Raw genomic sequence first — 10,261 nt, forward strand, 5'->3', positions numbered from 1 at the left:
CTCAAGGAGTTCACTATAGCTAGAGCCTCAAGGGCCAGAGGAATTGTGGCAGAGGAGGGACTAGAAAGGCAGATACAGAAGAGGCTGGGTCATAAAGGTCCTTGTGAGATGTTGAAATAGAGACATACCAGGATCTAGATGTTCACTGTATTTTAAGGTCAAAGGAATATTATTTATTTTTAACTGGAGTTAAAGACCAGCTGGAATGGAGGAGAGATTTCGCTAAGACTAGAAGAGATTTAGGGCCAGTTATTTCTAATCACTTCTATCTGGCTCATACTTATTTTTCTCTTGACTTTTTTTCTTCTCAGGGAAAAAATAAAACTGAACAATTCTGTAACAAAGGCTGTGAACCTTCTGTTCATCAAAAACATTTCTGAACAGAGTGCTATATTCTATCAAAATAGCCCAAATTAGAGAAAAATGACAAATCTCTCCAGCATCTGGAGTTTTCCTAGCAAAAAGACAAAACCAGGTCTCTCACAAGACGAAAGCTAGAGAAACATCCTGATCATGGCCTACAGAGAACATCATGCTGCCTGGCATACTCTAGCACTCTGTCAATGGGAATGCTTACAGTTCTCAAAACAAGGACATGCCAAACAGTTACCTCCTGCCTTCTCCATAGAAACTGCCAGGAAAAAACCTACCAGTGCCAGAAATGACCTTGGACTTTATAGTGTGGATTCCTGCCCACCAGTACTAGATAAAGACTACCTCGACAATTCTCTCACCTGTCCAGAGTGCACACAGGTATAGACAGCAGGCTGCCGTCCTCATCAAAGAAACTGAGCCCCTCATCCATACACAGCACTCAGCCATACTCCTACTACTAATACTACTGAGAGTAATGCCCCCATTACTACTTCAAACTACGCTAACATCTACTAACAGCAACACACTACTGCTAGCAGCAAGCACTGACCACCCACAAAGCTCTATGCCTCATCTCCAGTCCTCAATACAATCTGCAGAGATGGTAATATTAACCCCATTTTACAGATGAAAGAAATAAATGAAATAAAAAACAAGGCTCAGAGAGGTTAACGGCTTGCCCAGGTCAAAAAGCAAGCAAGAGGTAAAGGTGGGGTGACTCTAAAGACATGCCCTTCCTATTGTATTAGGCACCTCAGAATTTTCCTAAAGAAAGCAAAAACTCTAAGCCTTCCTTCCAAGAGTTTCTGAAGTAGATTCATTTGACTAAGAGGTAGTCAAAAACATTTCTATCAGCAATCACTTTGTTTTCAAAACAATGTATGTAAACTAGTTTTTATTTTCCTTTGAAAGGTATTTCAAGAATTTATTACGTGAGTGCCTTGATTTTAAATTTCTTCATTTATTTTTGGCCAAAATATAAACACAGATAGAGAAGACAGCAAAGGACGGAATTTCATTCTACTAGATCAGAATGGAGATGAACAATTTTAAAAAATTCAAATATAATTTACATTATATTTTATGCAGTGAATATCAAGAAGCAAGTAATTTCAAATACACTGAGTCTTACCTCAATCTTATTCCTCCTGTTCTAGGGGACAGCACTCCAAGTGATCAGCAGACACTCCCAGCCTACATACAGTGAACCAGACAAAGGGGGTAAGCAACGCCTTCATGCTCCCAAACCACAGTGGAAAGGAAAGTGTGACGGCTTCCTGGGGAACCCAAGCACATATACAGTATTTATAAATCACTGTTCATCCAGACACACACAGAAACAATATGTTACGTGCAGTTCGTCTACAGAAATACTTCAAGTTAACAGGTGTATTTAAATGAAATAATGCAAAAACAATCCCATACTAATGTGACCACATTATAGCTAACCTTTTTCATGAAAATATATGAAGATAATCAATTGTCACTAGTCAAAATTAGCACTGTATAAAAACTTCATTCAACAGCTTTACTGATTAAAAGCCTGATATACCTGAATCATGTCTTCCTTCACAGACCTATAGCGACCTCTGAATTAAGAACTATTAAAATGTCATAAATATCGCCACTGTGGAAATGCCCAACACAGTATCTGGCATAATTCAACAGATATCAGTTTTTGGAAGAATTAATTATTTAAAATAGAAACATTTAAAAGAAAGAGACAGAAAGAATTGAAGGGAAATACATGATTTTTTTAAGATTAAGGGGAAAAAACCAATCCCCAGAACTATTAGTACAACTACAGATAGTTAGAATTACCTCACATTTCACCTGAAAATTTATAGTACACTCCAGTACCTCTTAAAACTCTAAATAAACTCAGAAGGTACAATGATTCTGATGCTGGGTTTTTTTTTTTTTCATCTAGGGTTTGATACCTCATCCACAGACAATACACCAACTTTTGTCTGAATGCTACACACAGAGCTCTGGTGCACAGCTGCAGGCCTCAGAGTTGGAGTCTGCACACTGCCTTTGAATAATACAGAGGAAAGACAGTGTACAGACCAAACTCACTGAAGGTGGATAAAACTTCTAGCGAAGATAATGTCCTGTGAGAGCTCAAGTGGCAGTCCCTAAGATTTAACAGATTCAACATAATGACTTCATGGCAGTAGGAGAAAATGAAGTTTGATGGATTTGGGGATACGAAGAACAATTAACATAAACTGTTAGGGTCTTCACATCCCCCTCTAGAGTTGCACACATTCAACAATGACACACAAATTAATGAAATCAGGCTCCTAAATTAATGTAGATTTATAAGAATTGGACTAAAACCCCCTAGAATTTACATATTAAGTTTGGCTAGCATTACAAACAATAGCCACAGTGCTGAAAAGAAAGTATGAGTCACAACTCAAAAACAGGAGGAAAAAAAATGAACAGAAGCAAGCTTTGGATTCAAACACGACACATTCTTTTCTTAAAATATTGTCAATGACAATTACCATTCTGACTAGGAGTGAGAAGGAATGATTTCACACTATCTTCTACTCAGGAACAAACTCCTTTAGCCCCCCAAACCCCTTTCCAGCCCCATCCACCTTGGTGCCCAGGCGCTAATAGAGTCAGCCACATCCACTAGCAAGCACAGGAATTCTAACAGATCTGAGTCACCCACTCCCCCGCAGGAAGAGGTCATTCTCCATCGGGAAGCCCACTCTGCAAAGTTCTCTTGTTCATCTCCCAGGCTGCCACCACCATGGCCCACATAAAGCAGCCTACCAAACACGGCAGCCTACCAACAACACTCCTCTATACTCCCCAAATCACAACTCCGGCCTCACCCTAACGCCAAGGTAGCCAACACTTCTCACCGTGGCACTCTTGTGACACTCAGTTCCCTGCCCAAGAACCCCTCAACGCCAGGATGCATCTGGGCCCCGGAGAATCCAGCTCTTTGCTCAACTCCCCTGTGCCCAGCTGAGCTCCTGCCTTTGCAGGAACTAATCACTGGTCACCCCAGAGAAGCTAAACTCTAAGTGCCTCTTCTCCCCAGCCAGACCCCAGTCCGCCAAGTTCACAGACCTCGGGAGGCAGGGGAGAGGAAGAAGACACATCCCGATGCGCCTTACGGACCCGGCACCCTGAGGCCCCTAGAATTCCAAACGCAAGCCCCCCCCCCCCAACTATGGTCAGCCACCAGGGCGTCCGCATCAAGCGTCAAGAGCGCACACCACTGGAGTTAAGTCTCCGTGCCCCTATGACTCCCTTTCCTGGCTACCAAGATACAAAATATAAGCCACCGAGGCCCAGGGTCGAGGCCAAGACCCCCTCCAAGGCTCTGGCCACCGGAGTTTCCCAGTGGGGATCCAGCGCCCCAAGGCCCGGGCCGCTGGGACCGGCTTGCTGCCCCAGGCCGCTGAGCGCCTTGGGCCCGGGCCGCGTCCCCACTCGGCCCCCATTGTTGCGGGTCCCGGCGGCCCGAGCCGGGAGCCGGGGGCCGGCACCGGCACTCACCTCCGGCGCCGCGGCTCCGCGCCGCGCGGGGCCGGACAAGGCCAAGTGGCTGCGCGTCCCGCTGCTCCTGCCTCGGCGGCGTCTGCGGCGGCGGGGGCGGGGGTGGCGGCTGAGGCGGGAAGCGGCCGGCCAGGCCCGGGCGCCGCGGGCTGGCTCCGGCCAAGCGTCGGTCTTCTCCGGCGGCGGCGCTCGCAGGCTCGGCTCGCGGTCCGCGCCAGAATGCGTCCCCCTCCCGGCCCGCGCGCCCGGCCGCCCGGACGGGAACATGCGCTGCCGACAGTAAAGTTCCGCTGAGAGCCGCCTGGAGGCCGTTCTTCCCCAGCGCCGGGTGGACCATGGTTCGTCCCTGGATAGAGCCATCTAAGCTACAAGATGACCGTTGCAGGAGTGAATGCGGCACGAAAATCCCAGGCCTGAATCCACCTGGGAACGGTTCCAGGGTGGGTCCGACAGAATGGGTTTGCACCCCGCCAGCCACCAGAGAGGCACGCTCGCTACTAAGTGCTTCAATTGAACCTGGGTTCCTCCTCATTCCTCACGTAGGGGAGGCTTGTTAGCATTGAATGAGAAGATGCGAGTGCCTGGCACGGAGATGTGGAGTTCAACATTGGGGCCCGATCATTGGTGATGCTGTCAATGATGATTGCTGCTATTACTACCGTCTCATACAGAGGTTGTGCACATCCCTCAAGGACCCTTGAAATTGATGCACACCCTGTAACTCTCGGGTTCCCCCCTCCGCCCCCACCTCCTGTCCCGTTTCCTGTTGACTGAAGCTATCTTCAGAATTCCCTGAAAGAAAAGCAGGGACAAGAAAGGGCTTTCTTAATCACTGACACGGGGGGTGGGGGGTGGGAGGGTAAGGATACACTCTTCCCTCGGTTGGGAATTGCTGCCATGTGGCCTCTAATGAGAAGAGTGTATTGTGTAAGCTCTCTGCACTACAGCCCCCGGTTTTCTTCTTTCTCTTCTTCCTCCTCTACCTCCTCCTCCCCCACCTCCGCCTCCTCAGCCCCAGGTTCTCCCCCTCCTCCCACTCCTCCTCCTGCACCTCCTCCATCCACCTTCTCAGCCCCAGGTTCTCCTCCTCCTCCTCCTCTTCCTCCTCCAAGGAAGTGAACGTTGGCAAGATGATGAAAAAAATTCTAAAAACGGATCTTTTTTTTTTTTTTGAAGGTTTGTTTTGTTTTCTTCATAAAATCAAGAGGATAAAAAATCTTTTCTCTTCCCCACTTCCCTTTTCTTCTGGGCCTTCACACCTCTAGATATCAGACATAGTTATTTTTGGAACAAATTAGGTTATAAAAATACAAGTGTGTGTTCCAAACTATTGATGGGAATTTGAATCTGCGGAGGTGCTCCAAAAAGTATCATAGATTTCACATGTTCTCAAATGTACCATTCTCAGTTCTGTGGCTACTAAGACTCGGGAAATTTTGCCTTGATACCCTTCTCCCTTGTCTGAAGGGTCTTTCCAGAAAGGCTCTGATATCAGTCACTTGCACCTGAATGAAATTTTGTCACTGTGTCACACCCATATACACATGTATTTCTTTTTGAATAATCCCCTGGGAGTAAGGAAAAGGGCTCTGCCTTTCTAAATGCGTTTTAATAACCATCTGGAAACAGCAGGCTCATGGGTTAGAAAGCAGCTCACTCAAAGCCTCTGGAGGCTCTCTGCTTCCTCAAGTAAGAGGACTTCATCCTATACTCTTAAATGACAAAGGATCCCTCAAAAGTTCATTCACTTCTCTCAGCATCCTGAGGTCAGATCAACATTCTGACCTCTCCTTGCTCCAGGTCTTAAATTTTCCCAATTGGCCTCTTACTTTGGACTCCCTGTGTGACACATAAAGCAGATTTGGTCTCAAGGTGGGGCACCTGGGGGCTCAGTCGGTTAAGCGTCTGCCTTGGGCTCATGTCATGATCCCAGGGTCCTGGGATCAAGCCCCACACTGGGCTTCCTGCTCAGGAGGATGTCTGCCTCTCCCTCTCCATCCGACCCTCCCCCCGATGATGCTGTGTGTGTGTGTGTGTGTGTGTGTGTGTGTGTGTGTGTGTCTCACTTGCTCTTTCTCAAGTAAATAAATAAAATCTTAAAAAAAAAAAAAAACTTGGTCTCAAGAGTTGAAACAGGTTTAGATAAAAACCCTAAAGATGACCAAAGGGAGAAGAAAGAGACCAATGAAGCTGGGCAGAGGCTTGAAAAAGGAATCTTATTGTTTACCCCCTAAAAGACCAAATGCACAACCATCAAAGACACCCACACTTACCTTCCACCTTTGTTACTGAGGTTGGAGCAACAAGGGCCAGGGCTTGCTCCCTTGCTGATGGAAGCCCTTTCTATTCCCTCTTCCCAAGATGCCATTGCCCTTCTGTGACATCACTGTTTCCTTGCCTTCCAGGAGCTTCCCTGACTACTTGGATATTCACCTGTAGGAAAATGGGTTCTATTAGAGGGAGTACCTAGAGTGAGTTACAAGCATACCTGCCTTTTGATGGCCCTACATTCAAGTGAGGTTTAAAAATCGAGGATCTTCCTGCTAGAATTAGACAAAATTCACCTGCGACTTGCTAATCAATCAGAAGCTAGAGCTAGGCCTTCTCCATCACTGTGAACTCACACCTGGAAAAAACACCCCATTCCTTTCCCCTGTTTCACCACATCCACCTTCCATAGAAGCCAGCTTAATCCTTCCTCCACCAGTCAAACTTCCATCCCATCCCCACTTCTGGATGTCAAAGATCCCAGAAGCCATGATCACTCTGAACAAGGTTCCAAAATGGCAGATGATTGTATTTCTTTCTTCAATAGGCATTTTATTCTTGAGATGTTTTTTAAACTTTCTACTTACACACAACTTCCCTCATACTAGATTATAATCCCTAGGATACTTTTTATTTTTTCTATTTTTAAAGATTATATTTATTTATTTGAGATAGAGAGTGAGCGAGAGAGCAGGTGCAGGGGAGCAGGAGAGGGAGAAGCAGGAGCTCAATCCCAGGCCCCTGGGATCACGACCTGAGCCGAAGGCCACCCAGGTGCCCCATCTGGGAGGCTTTTTAAAGAAATCCACCCCAATGTCTAATGAAAACCTGGCAAAATTGTTATATCATAAAATTCCATGTTTGGCAATTCTTTATCGAGTACCAGGCACTGTGCTGGATGCTAGGGAATAGTAACAAGACACACCAAGCATAACTGTAAGTATTTTTACAGGTATTAACTCATTTAATCCTTACATTGGGATTGTGAGGCATATCCAATTAGCGTCCCTTCAAAGTCGGAAAAACTGAAGCTGAGACGTAAGAAGAAGGTTGGGGTTTGAGTACAGAACATCTAGGTCCAGAGTCAACTCTTATAACCACACACTAAAATGAATGAAGAACTATGCTTAAAATTGAGCTTGGAGGGTTCTCATCAGTAGAGTGTTAACTAATAAAATCCTGTTCCTTGTGGATGTTCATTCAGCAGACATTTATCGTCCCCAAACTATGTTTCAGATGCTGATCTAGGCCCTGAGGAGCACCATACTGAACAAGAGAAAACACATCTCTGTCCTGAAGTAGTTTACCTTCTAAACAGGAGAGACAAGCATCACAAAACGACTTCAAATTCTAACGAGTGCTGAAAAGAACATAAAACAGAGACCTGTATAGGAGAGGCAGTCAGGAAAGGGGAGGAATTGGATAAGACCCTGATGAGGAAAGCTGAAACCTGAATGCCAAGGATGCCAGAGAGATGCTTGTGAAGGCCCAGGGAAGGAGAATTCTAGGCAGAAGGACCAGAACTCAGGGGCAGCATGGTGTGTAGTGAGAACCCCAGATGACTATCCTAGAGAGCAGAGAAGTGGCCTGTAACTCTGCTCCCAGATTGCATGGTGTCGAGGGATCACTTTGAGGGCTGGCCCTGGAAAGGGTGTGAAGGATGCTGTTGATCAACTGTCCTAGGGAGACAGCACAGATTACGGTACCTGATAAATGACAATGTACATTTGTTGTCATAGAAACAGTTGCTTTTAAAAAAGAATGATCCCATTCAGTTCCATCATTCTTTATCAGCTTCCTCAGAGAAGCCCTCCATGACTATCTACCCAGTCTACCTAGCTGCCCAGTCACCATTACACCACCCTATTTTCTCAGTCTTCAGAGAATTTAGGGCTATCTGATATTTTTTTTCATTGGTTTATCATCTCTCTCCCCTAATTAGACTGTGAAATGGAACAAGGAACTTTGTCTGTCTCACCAAGATCCCCAAGACCTAGAAGAGGTACAGAAAAGCTCAATAAATATGCTTAGCAAATATGAAGATGTGTTGGGCCCATCCTTGAAGCAGGCCTGAGAGGCACTGGAAATGAAAGCGGAGGGGAGGAGGGTCCCTTGGACCTTCTGGGTAGAGCTGACCTGAATTGTGATACCCTCTACAGAATGAGGTCATTTCTCCAAATCATGGGCCATGGGAAAATAAAGGGGGAGGAAAGAGCTCCCTTGCACCGGAGGGGGGGGAGGTGTAATGCAATGGAAGACTCGCCAAAAAAGAACTTTAAGGATAACGCCTTGGATAGCAGAACAGCATGGGGGAAATTGGAGATACAGAAAAATAAGAAAGAAGTCATCCTACCTCTTAACTATAAAGAACCAATGGATGGGTACCAGAGGGGAGGTGGGTGGGTGGATGGATGAAATAGGTGATGGGGATTAAAGAGTGTAGTCGTTGCAATGAGCACCAGGTGATTAAAACAGAAACTTAAAAAAAATAAAAATAAAAAGGGCGCCTTCATGGCTCAGTCAGTTCAGTATCCAACTCTTGATTTCGGCACAGGTCATGATCTCGGTTTCATGGGATCGAGCCCTGCATCAGGTTCCATGCTCAGTGGAGAGTCTGCTTGAGGTTCTCTCTCTCCCTCTCCCTCTGCCCCTCCCCCTGCACTCTCTCTCTCTCTCTCAAATAAATAAATAATTATTTTTTTAAAAAATAAAAGAAGTCATCCTAGCTGGATTTCAGTGTTTGGCTTGATAGGTTGGGATGGGTCATTCCTGTCCTCTCAATATAACTCCCAATAACTCAGTCAGTGGCCACTCCCAGATCACTTTAGAGTCAAAGCTTTGGTGGCTGAGGTTCTATTTAACCTACCCTGTGTTAGGGCTGGGTGGGAAATGTGAGGGACTCTGGACTCCAGTGCCATGAGGATTTGCCTACCCTCACTACACATGGATTCTCCCAGAGGCAGGGTTTGTTTTCATGATAAAAACACTCAGAAAACTAGGAAAGAGAGGAACTTCCTTAACATGACAAAGGACATTATAACAAATCCACAGCTAATATCATACTCAAAAGTGAAATACTGAAAGCTCTGAAAGTTTTCTCCTCCAGACCAAGAAGAAGATCACAATGTCTGTTTTCACCACTGCTATTTAACATTGTGCTGGAGGTTCTAGTCAGAGCAATTAGGCGAGAAAAAGATGAAAAACATCCAAATTGTCCCTTTCATAATTAAAAAAAAATCCAAAAAACCAAAAACCTCAACAAACTAGGAATAAAAGGAACTTACATCAACATAATAAAGGCCTTATATGAAAAGCCCACAGCTCACATCATATAGTCAATGGTGAAAAACTGAAAAATTTCCCTCTAAGATCAGGAACAAGACAAGGATGTCCACTCTCACCACTTCTATTCAACATAGTACTGGTGGCCCTGACCAGAGCAAGTAGGCAAGAAAAGGAAATAAAAGGCATCCAAATGGGAAAAGAAGAGGTAAAATTCTGTGTTCACAGATGACATGGTCTTATATGTAGAAAACTCTAAAGATTCCACACCTCCCAAAAAAGGACTAATAAATATTCAGCAAAGTTGCAAGATACAAAACCAACATATGAAAATCAGTTGCATTTCTATACATGAACACTGAACAATCTGAAAAGGAAATTAAGAAAACAGTTCCATTTACGTTAGCATCAAAAAGAATAAGATACTCGAATAAACTGAAGACAAAAGACTTGTACTCTGAAAACTATAAAACATGGGTATAGAAATTAAAGAAGATACTGAGAAATGGAGAGACATTCTGTGTTCATGGACTGGAAGACTTAATATTGTTGAAATGTCAACGCTACCCAAAGCAATCTACACATTTGACGCAATCCCTACCAAGCTGCAATGTGTTTTTGTTTTTGTGTTTTGCGGAAATAGAAAAATCCATCCCAAAATTCATGTGGAGTCTCACGGGACCCCAAAGGGCCTAAACAATCTTGAAAAAGAATAAAGCTGAAGATATCCTAATTTGAAACCTTACAAAGTTACAGTAATCAAAACAGTGTGGTACTGGCATAAAGACAGGCATGTAGGTCAATGGAAGAG

At 44.8% G+C, this 10,261-nt stretch overlaps 1 protein-coding gene across 3 annotated transcripts in view; it reads right to left on the bottom strand.

Moving 5' to 3' along the window:
* Positions 1-4,093, bottom strand: part of RAD54L2 (RAD54 like 2) — a 145,479-nt gene extending 141,386 nt beyond the window's left edge. The window contains exons 1-2 of one of the 3 annotated variants that reach the window (XM_045807238.2): positions 3,901-4,090; positions 1,508-1,652 (exon numbers count right to left, since the gene is read on the bottom strand). The gene's annotated coding sequence lies outside the window, so the exon portion shown is untranslated. Of the gene's footprint in view, positions 1-1,507; positions 1,653-3,900 lie in introns of all 3 variants that reach the window. The other 2 variants (XM_045807239.2, XM_087867010.1) reach the window with 2 other exon arrangements.
* Positions 4,094-10,261: the final 6,168 nt, after the last annotated feature.

Source organism: Ursus americanus, chromosome 14, assembly GCF_024610735.1.
Source record: "Ursus americanus isolate L20-20 chromosome 14, mUrsAme1.1.p, whole genome shotgun sequence".
NCBI classification, from domain to species: Eukaryota; Metazoa; Chordata; class Mammalia; order Carnivora; family Ursidae; genus Ursus; species Ursus americanus.